Below are 17,525 nucleotides of genomic sequence, written 5' to 3'. Positions count from 1 at the left end.
GATCTGTTCAACAGAGATGTGGCCTGCTTAGAGTCTTATGTGCTGCTGGTGGCAGGCACCTCTTGATGCCCATGCTACCTTATGGTTAGGTAACCTGTGAAGAATAACATTTAGCCTAGCAGGCATTTCACAGCCAGCAGAACGTGCCCTCTATTATAAGAATATACTGATCTGGGTCTGAAATTCCATCCCTGCTTGAGACGGTGGGAGGGTTCTTCGTGGAGAACTCATTATTCATGATACTCATTTACAACTTGCCCCAAATAGCAGAGTTACCCAAATGCAATCACAGCTAAGTCACAGTGGAGAACCCATAAGCCTTTTTCTGTGTGTCTCTCCTGAGTTTTGATAGTGTCCTGTGGGGCAGCAAATCGTTTCCCAGTATCTTAACACAGGGAACAGGACAGAGCCACCAGGAAGATATTTTGGTCCACAGGATGCCCACAGCAGCTGCTCCAGCTCTGGCCAGATATGGAGCACCACAGAGGCAGCTGCTAGTGGGCTTTGCACTCATCGAGTATCTGGGGATGTTGTTCCCATTGCCTCATGCTCTTGGTTTGAACCTTTCAGTGTCTGTATGCTGACCTTTGCATACTTACCATCCTCTTAGTGGAGTGAAAGGACTGAGTAGTTCTTGCCCCTTTGTTTCAGAGAGCAGTTCATTGTCCACTCTGTTTTCTAACACAAAATAAATAAGGAAATAATTTCATCATTATTTGTTAGTTTGGCTGGTTTTTAATAGGGATGTAGGGCAGCTGCTCAGAGCTATCAGTGTTTCCTTAGAAATCCTCAGGCCTTAAATACTGGGATAAAATCTTGGAGAGGGCGGAGAATGACAATGTGCTTTGCTCCCTGTGATTGGCAAGACTGGCAAGTGGATATATAATGTGTTGCCTAATTACAAGGAAATCTACCATATGATTAATTGTCCTTTAGTTTCACCACTTTACTAATATGTCATCTTGGATTTGTGACACTGTTGGACAGCACATATGACCAAGGCTGGGGATTTGGCCTGTCTCAGTGAACAGGATCTGCTCAGCCGCATGCCTTCACCCAGGATCTCAGAGGTGGAGGTGCCTGAGGGAAGGTGGGGTTTAACTTCGGTCCATTTCTCAGCAGATTCGTGTTGCTTGGCTGAAAATAAGTATAGGATGTAAGGGGAATTATACACGACTAAAAATTCCATTCTGATTTATAATTTCATTCAGATTTTGTTTTTTGTTAGAAACCAGAAGAAACAAAATGACAACAAAAAACCCCAGCCCTGCTAGGACCCCTGAATGCAGGAAAGGTCATAATTTTTGCTACTTATCTGGCCCATTGACTGGAGGCCTCACACTCTAATATTTTCTTCTCTACCACCCACAGAATGAAAAATGGGTGATTATCCTTACTTTACAGATGGAATCTGAAACACAAGGAGGCAAACCGTAGGGCCAAATTGTAGGCCAAGGCCCCGTCTACTTGGCTTTTCCAGCTTGCCTTCCACTGTAACACACCTCGTCTCATATAGGCAGGACTCTCAGCTTCCCCTTTTCCCTGCCAGCTGCAACTTTTGTCGAAGGCTAGTAATCAGGCTAGGAAAGGTGAATAACGCTTCCCAACAAAGTGTCTCTGTTGAGATATAGACTTCTCCTTGAATCAGATTTACATCAGGAAAACAGCCGAAGACACTGTCTGAAGCCTCAGCCTCGCAGGATCGTTAGGAATATTGCTGTCCCGACCTAATGAGCTACCACTGATTCTAAACAATGTCTAGGACAAAAGACTGGAGGGGGATTGGCTGCCCTCAGCCTGCTGCCAGCAGACTTCTGACAAGCCATTAAGGTTATAGCTGCTCAGCCCTGTTCAGACAGCCCATTTTTTTTTTCTTTTTTTTTCCCCAAACAACTCCCAGCTAATGAGTAGCCATCATTATTTTTATTTTGCACAGGGAATGTACAGATAAATAGGCATCTGTGCATGGCTATGGAAGCGGAGTGAGGTGTGGGAAGGAGAGCATGGGAGACTGGAGGTCTTTCAGATATGTCCCCCTCGCCTTCATCTGTCAGGCAGGGATGCTTGGCTGAGGAGCCCTCCTTGTCGGGATGGGAGATGGTTTGAGGCTGAGTCTGCGGCACGTTGGGCTAGCTAAGGGAGAGCAGCCTGGCCCTGCTGCTTCCCCGATTTTGCAGAAATGAGCAGGGGAGGTGAAGCCAAAAGCCAGCTTGGCATGTGCCTTCGGCTCCAGGCGCTCCTCGGACGCTGCCCTCACCGTGTGCCTCCATCCACTTTTACTATAAAAATTCCCCAAGGCGCCAGTCTCTCTCTCCCTGTGCCTGCCCCCCTTTCTCTTGTACTTTACTAAGTGATTGGAGTTGCCCTCTTCCTTTTGCACCTTCCCATCTCCTTCAAGCTCCCTCTTCAGCGACAAGCAGCATCACTAATTGCTTTTTAGGGTCTCTTTTCTGCTCTCTGTTCAAAATTCACGGGGCATTCCCTGGCCCCATTATGCTCCTTTCTGAACCTTTTCAGCTTCTTTTACAAACTTAGCACTTTCTGTGCTTCTTTTAGCCTATGCAAGCAAAAAAAAAAAAAAAAAAAGTTTGGAATTTTTTTTTTTTTTTTGGCAAGCAGGCCCCCTCCCTCTGCAGCCCCCCTCCCTCCCTGCCAGAAAAGCACACGCACCGGCCCGCCTCCCATTGAATGGGGGGCTTTGTGCAGGGAATTTCCGGAACACAGCCCAGGGCTGGAGGCGCAGCGAGAGTGGAGGGGCTTTGGGCAAGGAGCCTCCCTTAAGCCCACCCCATTACCACGGTCACTGTTTGCCCTGGGCTCTCTAAAAGGACTATTGTTGCCTGTTGCCAGGTATTCCCTAGCAACACTTAAGCCAAGCTGCCTCCTCTATTTATGGCAGAAACTTTTCAATAGTCTCCAAAACACGTGCTTGTCAACTTGGGAGAATACCTTCAAACAGACACAGAGGGGGAAAAAAAATAATCCCGAGCGCTTGCTTTAGTTGAAATATGTGTGTTGGGGGTGTTTTTCGATTTCTTGTCATTTACCTTGGATCAGCAACCCAAACAATTGCAATCTGAAAAAAAAAAATCCCTCCCCATCGCATTCTCCCAGCCTCCGTCCCCTGCACGACTGAGCCTTTCCGCTGGCGGGTGTGTTGGGGGGCGTTTCTTAGATGGATGGGACTTTGCTACACTTGGAAATTTCTTGTACAAAAGGTCGCGTCATTATTTTAAGACAGATTTCTATTTCTTTTTGTGTGTCAGAGCCCTGACAAGAACCTCCATACTTCTTGTGTTTTCTGCCAGCAAATGGGCTGTTACCAAGAGGGGTGTAGGCCTGTACAGCATAGACATAGCTCCGCTAAGTTACACCACCTAACAGTTGAGGTAATCTCTTGTGGTGGATGCTGGGTTTGAATATGCACGCACAAATGTGTGTATTTATTTGAGGAAGATCGTACTTCCACTCTTGCATTTCTGCAGCCACTTTGTCAGCCATAGACAGCCTGTGGTCCATTCCAGTTCAAAGAAGGAAATGCTGCATCTCCAAAAACATGCATACACACTTTGATGACCGAGTGTAATGACGTGACAGAAAAGCTGTTTATGGCAAGTCTCCCTTGATGGAAATAGTCTTCCCTCTTTGTGCAGCATGTCATACAAAGGATTCTACCGTAAACTGGTCTTTGCCTACTAGCATCATATAACTTGCAGATTGTTACTGCCACAAAGCAGTGAAATCATTGTTGCTGTTGGGAAAGTCTTATCAGAAAACAGGAAAATATCAGATAACGCCAGGATTTGCAAAGACAGCTGAAGCAGCGTAGTACCCAACTCATAGTGAATTTCAGTGGGCCGTGAGCAACTCTGAGCTGCCCACCCATATGTCCATGCTAGCAGTAGGTGCATTTCCACTGCCATGAAGGACAACACGCTGATGCAGTGTCAGCACCATGTCTGGTGTGATAATCTGAAGTTTTGCCATTTGCAAATTCGTAACAGCTTTCCTGACGTGTCCTTTAAATCTTCAGTACAATAACATGACATCCTGGCCTGGGGTCTTGTTTCTTAGCTGTAATGTCCAAGATGCTGTGGTGGTGCCATGAGCTGAGTTGAGCAGAGCCATGCAGGAGGCCAACCTGAGGCAGCTGCCCATGGTGCAAGTACCACGGAGGCCTTCAGAGCTGAAGTAAAGCCGCAGGAGTGAAATGGGACTGGTGCTTTCAAATAGCCTTGGCTCTGACTGACAGGGAAATACTGTGCTGCCTTTTGCTGCTCTCTTTCCAGGATAGATGGCAGAGATCAGAGTTACCTCTCTTGTTCTGACCAAAATACTGAAGATGTTGCATAGTTGTTATTCATTCTGCATGTGATTTTGGGATGAGACCCTCTGGTGAGCTGTGTCAGGCTTGCAGGAAGATCAGAGCGTATAACAACATAGTGATCCTCTTTTATGACCTATAACTATGGAAGCTACTCAGTCAGCAAGAGTGTATTCTTGCTCCAAAATGACATGCGCATTTTGTGATACTAAGTCTTCCCAGGCATGTGTGCCAGTGTCTCCACAAAAAAGTAAAATACAGTATACCCATCTGTCTGCAGCTGGCCTTGGTGCTTCTGCATTCCCGTCTGCCATGGAATAGTCCCTGCTCTCAGCCCAGCCTTCAAAACTCAGTTTTGTTTCTGTTTTACAGAAGTACTGTAATTAGAAGATGCTACATTTCCTGTGTTAACATATCCCCCTGCAGAGCTTGACAGTAGAGTGAATGTAAATGGTTTCATGAAGTGCAAGATTAGGGCTGTTTAAATAATTGTTGTAATTGAAAATACGTGCATTATTATCTCTCAAGCTGTTTTAGATTAAATTAATGAAGTTCACATCTGGAGGAGCAGATATTAACCCTTTATGGGATTCTGATCCCTTAACTAGGTAATCTGAAGCTCAGATTTTTGTTCCAGACTTCTTAATATCACAGTTCTCAGCTTTGATGAATACTTTGTCTTAGCCCTTGCTGTGTATTCTATCAATCTTTGGATTACAGTGCTCATCTTAAAGCAAATACAGCAAAAACTAGAAGACTGATCTGTGGAAAGTCAGTCCCCATAGTTCCTATTAAAACCAACAGAGTATGCAAAACCTGATAGTGATACTTGTCTGGTCCTGTATTTAGTTAGCAAGAAGAATGAAATATATTGGAAGGGCAATAGTTTAATTTCTGGAACGTACACCATTGTGCTTCTGCATGACCACAGGCAACGAGGAAAAAGGGAATTCCTGTTCCTTGCAAAGTCCCCCCCAGGTTCTAAGCTACTTTAGCCCATGATCCCTTTTTTCCTATCTTGGGCACTTCAAGGTGCTCAACTTGAGGCACACAAAAATGATTCTCTGTAGAGGGACTGATCACTCATTACTTCCTATTTATTTACAAGGGTTAACTCCTAGCTCCTGTCTTTAGAACTGGCTGACGTGCATCCTAAAGGTGATTCAGTAAGATGAGCAGAAGCGATGGTTCCCAAGTGAAGAGAAAGATACAACTCTGGGCAAGCTGTTCTGTGCAGAGGTTTCACTAGAAATAGCTGTGATCATCCCTGTTTGCCTGGCTCAAATTGTATACGCGTGACTTCCAAAATAACCCATGAAAAAGGTGTTTGCAACAGTCAGCCACTGTTTGCCAACAGCCAGCGTGATTGTTTGTGGCACTCATTGCGAAGAAATGATCTGCTAGCTCAGATACTTGCTGTGTGTTAGTCTGGCAAATAGTCATCGATACATATGCCAGTGCTTGAAGTAATTCTGCATGATTCTGGGGCAGATTTTTAAGCTTCTGATGAAATTCATAGTTTTCTCACTGCCTTGTGGAAAATTACACACTTGTCCACATACTTGAAGCTACAATACTTTTACCTAAACTCAGTTTCTCTGTTATCAAAGCAGAAGTCTGGCTTAAGTCACTCTCAGATTCCAAAGCACATTAGTTTATGCCTTGCAGACATGTGTGAAAGTCTCTAACTTCCTTAAAACTTGAATCCCAGCACTTGAACTCTGGCCCTCCAGGAGTGCTGAACCATCTCTCGAGACCAGAGTCTTTCTTCCTGGAACACCTGGACTACAGAAAGCTGCCAAGAGCAAAGCTGGAGTGATACTTCTTCCTCCTGTGTTCATGTGCAAGTCATTCTTGGAAAGAAAGCTGTGTCTACCAGTTATATTTAATACGTAAGCAAACTGATAGTAACCTCAGTATGACATGTCCATGTAAACATAGTTTCTGTCTTTCGTGTTACAAAGTCATCCGGTTTTGAAGAGAATGACTAATGCTCTGTGTATTTTCTTTATTGTCCATCCTTATGGTTGTTTCACACTGAGCAGTACACAAAAACATACGTACATAAGCACCATCTGGGAACTTACAGTTTATGAAATGCCTTGGGAAGAGAATTCAGAGGAAAGAAAGCCTGCCCTCTCCCTGAAAATTATCAATGTAATATTTGAGCCACACCTCAGCCAAATCTTTTCTGAAGGTTGGAACAGTTTAGATGACTTCCCCTTTTCTGCCACCTGATCCTTTTCGTACTTCTTTTTCTGAGTTAGTAAGAAAAATGCCAAAATACTTTGAAGGACCTGGTTCTAGAAGACTTCCAGTCTGACTGGATCCAAGATGGTCTGCTAAGAAACCTGATGGACAACTCGTTTTCTCATCCATAGTCCAGTCCAATGTACATGGTTCACGTCAAGTGTGATGGTGACTCACTTGGATAACTGTCAATATGACCAAATTTGCAAAAGAGCTTTTCAAAAACTGGCTAGTAGTGCTGAGCATCAGGATGAGAGACCTTGGAAGAACTTGGTTTGCAGAAAGCATTGAAAACATTCATAAAGAAAATGAAACTCCTGATATGTTCCTTCTTGCATATTCAGACACCGCGGTCTTCAGGCTCACTCATGACCTCTGAAAATCTCAGTCCAGTTCATCTTTAAGCAACAGTTCAAACTGAGGTCGCTAAACACAAGGAACTGAGAGGTGGTGACCAGTATGAAATAAGGCTGACCTCATCACACTGCCTAGCAGGCGGCTGGCTGTCTCACGGAAAATATATCCCATGTTTGAAACAACTGGTTCCAGTAGAAAAGCCAAGGACATAGCTGCTGCAGAGACTATGTGTCCTTAACAACGCCAAGCTTTCCACGGAGGGTGATGGAGGTCTGATGCCAGTGGGGATTCTTGTCTTGCTCCCATCCAAGTTACTATCCACGTGGATGTGGAGGTGCAGAGCAAGCTCCACTCACGCAGAAAGCAACTAAAGGTGCTTTTATGTTAGCATTCACTGTTTGTCAGCTTTCTCATCCTTTTCAAAATTACCAGCGAGGTCCTGGACAAAAGATTTCATGTGAATAGACCTCCTCCGGTCCTTTTTTTGCTGTATGGCAAGTGCATACTTTTGCTGCTTCCTGACTTCCACTAAGTCAAAGAGTCTTAAGCAGTAACACCATCTACCTGAGAGGATGGGTACAGATTTTTTCAGAGGCACAGGAAAAGCTGGGAGCTAGAGGCCATGGCATCCTGACAGTGAAATCTGAGAGGTTTAAAGAGTCCTTCCACTGCCTTTGCTTCACTCCCTGAGCCAAGAGGAGCAGTTGGTTAACACAGGCCAATGATCCCACTACAGCAGCAGGCTTTTGCCTCTATGAGAGGCAGTATCTTTCAGCTACTGATGAGCCCTTGCTGCCCTGTGTAACCTCTGCTTCAGGGCTGATAACCACAGGCTAGCAAAGCATCACTGAAAGGTTGTTGACCTCGATCTAGTCCATCCCTTTGCCCTGAAGGCAGTGTCAGCTACATAACCATTCACAGATTAATAGACTTAAGTGCACAGCAGTACTATCATGGCTGTACAGCAGTGTGCTCACAGCTGATTTTACGTGTGTATTTGAGGCAAAGGTTAGTTAAAACCTACAAAAGCGTGGACCACCATGGTACATTGCTGTGGGTTGGCTCTTGATATAAGGGTAAAAGCCCCTATACAGGGAGAGGAGGGTAAATGCTTCTTTGCTTGAACATGTTCATAGCCAGAGGTTTCTGACCCCTTCTTTCCCATCAGCAGGAAATCATGACAGCTCTGAGCCCTCAAGTTACATACAGTGTATCTCCCATTTGTATTTAGCATTAAAAATGTTTCTTTAAAAAAGTGTTCTCTAACATGATGGACTCTGAAGCCAGAGCAGGGGGAGGTTGTTGTTGCCTACAGTGGAATCACAAAAAGATCATCTTCCCAAAAGGCCTAGAGACATCTCGGTCTTTGCTCTGGACACAGACTAAAGGGTGATGTATTTGCTTAAGCCTGGATGCAGAGTAGCACTTACACTTGTACCTAAACCTGGAACCATGAAGGTTTTCCAAAATCGGGGTCTCAGCACACTATGTACAGGACTGAGACATATCTTTCGATTATGAGGGTATAATATTTCTATGAAGGTTCAGTGTTAGCACTGTAGAGATCCGTCCTTGTTTAAAGCTTCCAGGCATTATTTTTTTTAATTTATAAAAATATATTTATAATAATATATATTTATTTTATATTATTCTGTCGTAATAATAATGATGATAGTCACGATAATATGATGTAGAGGATGGTTCTATTATATGCCCTTCCAGTTTCCCTCCCCTCAAGCCAGACAAAAAGGAAACTAAAACTGGATAAACCACTAAAGTGAATGTGACTGCAATGAGCCAACACCAGAACCCTTTTGTTGTGACTGAATTATTTGAACTGCATCTAACAATTAATAACGGAAACAGGAACATATATAGATTATTCTGTAACTATTTTTCAAAAGACAGCTGAAGTCCTTCTGCAGGACAGACTCCATCTGTAGCTCTGTCCTTCTTCTTCCTGTTTGCATTTATTTTTATTGAAAGTGACCTCAAAAAAAGGAACTACAGATTTTCTAAGATGACTCTCATCATGACCCATGCTTTGAATGAAAAAAGTTTATAAAGCAGTTATTCCACAGACAGGTTTTAACTGGATACAGATTCCACTGAAATCCATAAACAAATCCTCATAACCTATTCCTGTATGGAAACTGAAATGAAGACAAAGCGTTCACTTCAAAATCTGCTTAGATTTTCAGATTCCGCTTATGGTGTGGGTTTCCAAAGATTAACTTTTCTCTTGCTAACTGCATTAATAGCATCAGGCCTCAATTAATCAGATTCAAAAATTGGAAACAAAGAAAGTATTCTGTCTGTATAATCACTGAGAGGCCATATACCAGGATCTTTTCTTACCAGTCTCTTTAATGATTATTTCAGTCCAGAATTTATTTTTTTAAAGGAACCGCTGAAATCTGGGCTTTGAATTTTGTAAATGAGCCTGCTGCCCAACGCACTTCTCGGTAAGATAAGGGCAGAATGGCATTTGCAGAAATGCTTAGCTATCTCTCTAACAATCCTGCTTGGTTGTGGGCCCCTTGGTAACAGCTTGGCAAATCTGCAAAAGGAATGCGACTATATAGTTTGTGTGTGGATTGTTGAGTCATTATAGCCTCCAAATTGCACAGCAGATCATTAATCATAGGCCAAGATAGGCAATCACTGCAGAAACCTGATGAAAAGGCTCCAGAATAATGCCTGCTAAATCATGTTTAACATGCAGACCTTGCCTGTGCAGATATGGAAAGGGGGAGGTAAGGAAAAAAATCATTCCCCTTTTAGGAAAGAAAACTTCTACTTATCTTTGATTTGCATTCAGCCCTCCCTCAATAGTCCTTAAGCCTGTTATTTAATTCATTTTGGTGCCAGGTCCCATCACAAAGCGAAAACCCTAACCAGGACCTATGCAGTCTATGACCTCCAAACCCCCTGTCTTTTCTTGTCAGTTCTATGTCATTTGTGCAGTTGAACTCCACCAATTTGAAATGCTGACCTCTTCCATAGACAACCTTATTCTCCTTGAGTGAAAGAAAGGGCCAAGGCCTACAAACCACTCAAGCGAGAGATGGCAAGAAAAGAGAAAAGTGGTTGACTCGTAAATCAATTTCCACAGCCCACCCAAAACCCGCATGGACAATAACGATGGTATTTTTTTAAAGTTGTGTTGTTGTGGTTTTCTTAATTGAGTTCATTCGCTTTAGAGAAAGTTTCCTGCAAATTAAAATTGTTTGTTCAGGATGCAAAATTAGACTAGATTCCGCTCACATCCCACTTCAAATCAGGGTACATTTATATCAGACCTCCGTTCCCACCTGTCATCCCTGGAGAAACAGGTCTTTGTCCATGCTGGAAGAAGAGGCAATATCTAAAGAAAGAGAAATCTTCGGGGCACGAACGTGCTCTCGGACCGTGCAGTACTAGCGTGTGGGAAGAGCGATGGTACCCGGCTTTGTGCCATACCGTCTGCCCGCGTGGACATAGCTGTGCAGCTATGTCTTTGGGCCCCCACAACTCCACTCGCGCGCCTGTGGGCTCTGCCAAGCCCCTGGTGTGCTGTAAGGGGGGTAGGAACATGCACATGTACGGGCTGCACCGGGCCAAGCACAGGCATTGTGCTTCAGAGACACGCAAGCAAGCATCCAGGCGCACAAACCAGCTAGAAACCTGCCACCACACAGTGAGGTAAAATTTTCAAGACCCATATTTCACTCCCTGGGGGTCTCATTCTGTCTATGTTACTCGCTTGGGCAGGTTTCCTACTCCTCAGGTGGTCTCACTGGATTCAATGCTTGTGTCTTTGAAGAGCAGCTGCAGAAATTGCCTGGAGCACATCATGCGCCGGGCCCCCATCCCCGCTAGCAGATTTCCATTTTTCAGAGGCCTGGATCTAGCCGTGCTGTTTCTTATGGCATAGTCACAGATCTGGGTTTAAGGCTGGGACATTCTTAAACAGCATTACCCATCTTCCCAAGAGGAAGGAGCACCTCTCCCCTGCCGGGCTGGCGCGTCTCGGTCCTGCTCTCCCAGGATCATAATCCTCTGGAGCACGGGATGGCTCTCAGTCAGCAGAGGCAGGTCCAATACTTAGGTTGTACATAACAAATGAATTTTTTAAGATTTCTGATTGATCGGGCTTAGTTTTAAATGCACCCAAAGCTTAGTGCAGCTTATAACATACTTAGACAAGTGCATGGCAAAAAAAATCTCTGAGATGAATTAAATACAACGTCACTGCCTTTGGCTCTGTGTGTTCTTGAGCTGTCCGTCACTGAAGCTGGTATTAGCAAGTACTACCCTTTTTGTTTTTTTCGTTCAACCTCTGTTATTGGCACTTTCTGGGCTACTCAAACCCTCCCTCCAGCTTCTCTTTCTTAGAATGGCGGTACTTTGTGGTCTAAAAATCCCTGGTACCTTACAAGTTAAATACAGTGTGGTGTGCTGTTACAGAGGTAGGAAAGTTGCCCCCCCCCCCCAGCAGGGAACTAACTACAAGGGCAGACTAACTCCTCCAAGGAACCTGACCTATTGCATTGGTTTTTCTCTAAATTGCTGTGAAAATGGTGATGGGATACAGTCCAGGGGAGGAGTTCCTCATCTGGGAGAGCAAATGCTCCGAAGGAATCTGCCTGTGGAGCCTGCTTAGCCGATGTGCCCCCTTCGGGTCTGCGCCTGCTTGCCGTGGGGCTTACCAGCCCCAAGCCCTTGGGCAGAAGGGAGATTTGGAGCTCTTTATACCACTTGACCCTCCATCCAGATGACCTTCCATCATCTGGGGCCAGCTGATGCTAAGCAGTAAATTAAATTCAGTGGCATGCTGTCTCACTTCTCAAAGGCGTTTTAGTGTGAGAGCTGGAGTCCATAGAGCAGGACTCATTACATGCTGCTACAGCAGCTGGAGCTAAGCAGAGTGTCAAGCTCATTACTTTTTATAATATGCCCACCGATGGAGCTAGGTGTGCTGTAGATGGATTTGTCAGAGGCCGGCACTTTTGTTTGGAGGTGAAGCACTCGTTAATCTGACAGGCAAGACTCCACATTATGCAAAAGGAAGGACTCAACGGGAAACAGATGCACATGGATAAAAATAATCAATGTTTTCACAACCTGCACCTCTAAGTGCAGCAGCATCAGTAGCAATAGTAAGGACATATCCTCTCCTTCCTCATCTCTTTTCCTCAGCAAACCAGGGCTTATAGGAAGCAGTTTTGCGAAGTTTCGCTCCAGTTCAGTGAAATCCTACGTTACCAAAGTTTTCAGCAATGATTTTGTTGGCTTTCTCAGTCAGCTCTGTGTATGTCAGTCTAGCCCAATAAATCACAGGTGATTTCGCTCCCGAATGTCTGAAGTAATGCACCAAAACCTGTATTTGACTATGCCTATCAGTATCCTAGCACACACTTCCATGCAAAGCTAACCGTGCAACACCGTTATGTTCGGAGGGCCGTGCAACATGTTTCAGTAATCAATCTGCATTCACCTAATTCTCCGTACTCCAGAAAAAAAATGTGAAGTGCCTGTAAGGGAGAGAAAATGGCAAAACTAGGGAAGAAAACTGGCCGTTCCCAGGCTCCCTGGCTAGATAATGCATATCTTGAATCTATCCATTAACATCTAAATCTTTTTGGGAAAATAAACTCAGATGTCGAATGGTGATGAAGTCAGAAGAACAGGGTCTGCAGAGAGTGCCTTGCTGCCTGCTGTCCATGCAGCACAGTGGTGGTCTGTTGAACGGGGAAGTTCAAGAATAACCGATTTGTCATTGCAGACTGCCTTCCTGGGAGCTTCATTGCTTAATATTTTGAAGGATAAGAGGCTGTTTCTGAACTTCTGGGCTCATTAGTACTTACTGGTCATCGCCACTGGGTTACCAATGGTGCGCAAAGTGTCTGCTAGAGGACAAAGAGTAGTTTACAGATCTAGGAGGAGGTGGACTTAAGGGAATGCACTGACATTGTACATCCTGTCATTTCTGTGCCCCTTGATTCACATTTCGCACATCCCTGTTAGAAGAAGTAGGCTGTTGTGCGGTGGGTGGGAACCTTACACAAGCCCATCACTGAGGTAGCCAATTTTCCTTTCCTGTTTTCTTAGACAGAGAGATGGCAAGGATATGGGTGTATTGTCTCAATTACAGCAGTAGCAGGCATGCATTTAACAGTGGTGATAATAAGGCACATGCTCCTGGTTGTGTCTCACAGAAGTAGTTGTGCAGCCCTTGCTTCTTTTCACGCTGTGGTGGCATCTGGCACAGCTAGATCCTTGTTTTGGTTATTTAGTTGCTTCTTTGCCTGCCTTATGCAAACTACATTTGTAGCTGGGTCTGACGTGGGTTTTTGGGCACTCGGACCTGTGACTGCACTGCATTTAGTAAGCACTCTGCTCTGTCCTGCAGGCAGTATTTCACATAGTCACCCAGTGACTTTATTCAATTCGCTGGTCCCCGATGTTATTGTCACTCAGCATCATTTACCAATACAATTTTCACAAACAAAATTAGTCATTGCAATGTAGGTGTATGGAAGCCGTCCCACTCTGGAAGGATTCATTAAAATTCCCATAATAGTCTCCTTGTCAGGACTCTTGCCTGCTGTCTGGGAAGTATTTCAACAAGTCTGTCCTACTGTTGTGTTAATTAAACATTGTTCTATTTATAAATGCTCCATTGGTCAGTAGCAGTTCCCCACACAGAGAGCGAGAAGGAGTAGTGGTAACTAGAAGTGATGTGCCAAGAAGGCAGGATTTGGCCATGCGGAGAAGCCAAGGGACAACCCAGACTAAGTGGAGTGCCCCTCGTGGACCTGTCATTGTCCTCATCACCTGCCTCTGCCGCCGCTGTGGTCTTCTGACATGAAACTTCAGAGCAGGGGAGGAAGAGAGGAGGTTTACTCACTGCTTTTTCCAGCAGCTATTTTGTTTCTGTTTGCCTGCACCTCATAACCCCTTCATGGTGATTGCCACAGGGTGTTGTAGAAGGCAAAATTATATCTGGGTTTGGAAAGAGACCAGGTACGTGAATGGAGGATAAAGCCACTATCCTCCTGTGCTTGTCTCACACTCCTGCCAGGCTCCTCTACCAGCCACTGGCACGAACACATCTCTCTTCTGACACGCGTGTGGACACGAGGAGAGGGAGCCACAAGAGCCCCGGGATGCTGCTCGCTGCTATGAAATCATCTCCTGGAGCTGGCACCGCCTGGGTCTGGGGGGTGTCTGCCCAGCATTGCTCTTTCTGTACGTTCCCATTTTGCTGGTCAGCAGCCCTGCTCTGTGCTGACACCCTGCCCAGCAGTGCGTGGCACGGCTGTTTGGTAGGGAGCCTCTCTCCTTCTCACAATTAGGCGACTTTCTGCCGTAGCGTCTCGTACTGCACCCTGTGATATTGCAGGTCCATGCTGACCCTCTTTCTTGCACAGTCAGGGGAGTTGCCAAGCATTTTTAACCACCTACAGGCTTCCTGGCCTCAGAGGCAGAAGTTGACCACCATCTCTATCAGCAGGTCCCTAAAGCGCAGAACCTAAATCTTTGATGAAGCCCAGGAAAATTTAGAATTCAGGCGGGTAGTATTTGCAGCGAGATGCTTCTGAAAGTCATGTCCACACTTTCTCCTTGGTTTGCTGGTCTCCTTGCGCCCCGCGCTTGTCCTTGATATACCATGCTGGTGAAGGCTGTAATAGTGTTTGGGTGAAGGTGTATGCAAATTGGTACTTATCCTGGAAGCTGGTTCAGGATGAACTCTTGAGCTGCTGCAGCCCTAGATACAAGAAGCAAGGAGGCTAAAGCGGAGGTCAAAATTGCGGACGAGAAGGAAGCAATAATTTGACTGCAGAAAGCACAAAGTGCTGGGAGGCTCGTCTGTGGACAGATAGCTGTCTAGAATCTTACCCAGGTGCTCAAATCCAACTTCAAATCATCGAACATGCAAAATCTGTGAGGACCACATGAAACACTGAGGTTCATCTGAGCGGCAACACAGCCAATGAGCATTGTGAGAGATAAGCTCATCTGCTGCTTTTTTTTTTGGCAGTACCTCAAGTTGGACAGGCTATGAAACACTGTAAGTCTCTTTGCCAGGTCAGGGCCCATAGCTGGGCAGACCAACCTGATGTGCATTACAGTAACCTAAAAATGTGGTTTGCTATGAAAGTTAAAACAGGATGGAGTAAAGTGTGTCCCACTGCCTGTTCTTCAGCCTCTTGGGTCAGCAGCTCCAAATGGGGTGTATAAGGATTGGAGGAATACTCGCAGACATTGCTTAGAAACTTCAAGCATAAGTCTCAGCTCTTTGAAGCTGAAGAACACCCTTCATCTGAAAGACTCGAGGGGTTATTAATAACAGTGACCCTTTCCTTGTAAACTGGCAGTCTGACATTACCCCATAGACAGTTTGCAAGCTATTGCTGTCCCCCAGTGGCACAGCATTGGACGCAGGAAGGACTGTGGGTTTGTGTCTGTTGGTTACACCGTCATTCGCTGGGGTACCCTCAGAGATGCGACAGCGAAGACCTCCAGTACAGTGAGGCGTCTAAGCACGTGCTTAAATGTTACCGACGCTTCTGCAGGCAGGCTGGCCTCCTGCCTTGCTCAGCGAAACTCTCCATCACCCCCTTGCAGGCCCTTGGCAAAGCAGGGCAGGGAGCTCTCCGCGCTGCTACCCGAGCCGTGTTTGTCCTGGATGCGATGCAGGACTTTGCTCTCCCGCGCTGTCAGTCAGGTGCCTTTCAGGAGCACTGCGTTCCCTTCTCCGAGTGCACACGTGAATTATTGTTTACTCAATAACAAATCAAACAAATTCCCTCTCCTATTCAAAGCAAACCGCTATGATAAAAGGGGGTTGATTTCCAGTATTATTAGTGCCGATTAATCTCTTCCTTTCACTTGACTGTCTTTATTTCACATACAAGGGCTTTTTTTTCTTTTTTCTTTTCATTTAGAAATGTCATCACCACTTAATTAGCAATGCGTTGTTACCTGAAAGTAAAAGCAAGCCTATCTTAGGCCATATGGCAGAGTTTTAATCAGCACTGTCACAGTATAATCCTGTCGAAATGGCTTCCCTTTTCAGTCAAAACTGCATTTCACACTTTACTAATATGGGGCTTTTCTTATCCTATTCCAGAGTAATACAGCCCTGCCAGCGCAGAAAGTGCAAATTAAAATAGGTCCCACCAGCAGCGGGAGGCAAGAGCGAGCGAGAGAACGGTGTGGCTGGTGCAGGAGGGAGGATGACACCATCCCAAAAGGGGAGCACGGGCTCTTTCTGTGATCTGCTTCTGTGAAATTGGACCAAATGAGTTTGAGCTCCATCGCAGAACACAATCCCCACCCCTATCGCAAAGGCCTGGACTATGCCACTGGGACTGGTGATAAGGGTCTTTGTGAATTTTTACCTTTCCTTCCCCAGTGCTGCTGGGAATTTATAAAAGCAGAACGCAAGAAAGCAATGCGTTGCTGCAAAGTAGGAGTGACCAGCAGAGAACTTGGGTAACTTGACTGCTCCACTTGCTTGCACGGTCTAAGAGAGGGTTGAAGCACAAGGCCTGGTGGGTGACATTTTCAAAGGAATTTCACTCCCAGGTAGCTTCCAGGTAACATATAGGACAACATACAGGTATTTGCTCTGATGTTTTAGGGAAAGTGAAGCTCTTCTGGGAAAAATACATATCTATCCCTTTCTGGGGTGGTAGGTGAAGACCACAAACAGGATTGAATCCTGTACACTGTGAGATGAAAGGAAACATGGATTGTCTGTCCCCCAGAAAAATGAGGCAGGCTACAAATATGCACTGGCTCTTCCTACAGCATGTTGCACGAGAGCAGAGTCTGGATCAGTGACCTCCTTGGTCTTGCCAGCTTTCTCATGTTCTCCCAAAGCTGCATATCCCCAGGCACCTGTGACGAGCTGCTCACGGTCTCTGTTTCGCATTTGTGGATCTCAGGCTAAAATCAATTGAGACAGGACCAAACCATAGCCAGCAGCGACTCTAGACAGCTTCAGTCCAAAATCAATGCCCTGACACAAGAAAAAGGCAGCTTTCCTTTAGTCTCCCTTCGCTGCGTTTTTAGCCAGCCTCTCCCTCTGCAGTTAGCATAGTGAGTACCAGGTAGCCAGACCGAGGGAGAACAGGGGCCTCATGAAACTTCTCCACACTTCTACCAGTTGCTTCCGTTTGCCCAGGAGCCAGTGGAAGTACCAGCGCTCAGAGGGGCTCTTCCCTCGCTTACATCCTTCTGGGGACACATCTGGCTCCAAAGCCTCAGGAAGCGCCTGCCTTCTCTGAAGGCTCTGCTTAGCACCGTGTTGCCTGGATGCACCACGCTGCTCCAGGGCATGTGTGGGACGGAGGGCTGGGGCTCCTGCCCGGAGGTCAGATCTCCTTCCCCAGAGGATAGGTAGTATTCACATAGCTCCCTAACCATGGGCAGAGTCTGACTTGTCTTTCTTTCTCATGTCGTCTGAGCTGTGTCACTGTGTCCCGTTACTGATATTACCCCCTAGAACAGCTCAGATGAGATTTGGAGATACTCCTTTTCTTCGGTCACTTCACCTTTTGCTGGAATTTTATTTTTTCAACCCACATGCGAATACTACAAT

Source organism: Opisthocomus hoazin, chromosome 8 (genome assembly GCF_030867145.1).
Source record: "Opisthocomus hoazin isolate bOpiHoa1 chromosome 8, bOpiHoa1.hap1, whole genome shotgun sequence".
NCBI lineage: Eukaryota > Metazoa > Chordata > Aves > Opisthocomiformes > Opisthocomidae > Opisthocomus > Opisthocomus hoazin.
The sequence above is the reverse complement of the archived record's forward strand: the minus strand, read 5'-3'. Positions refer to the sequence as shown.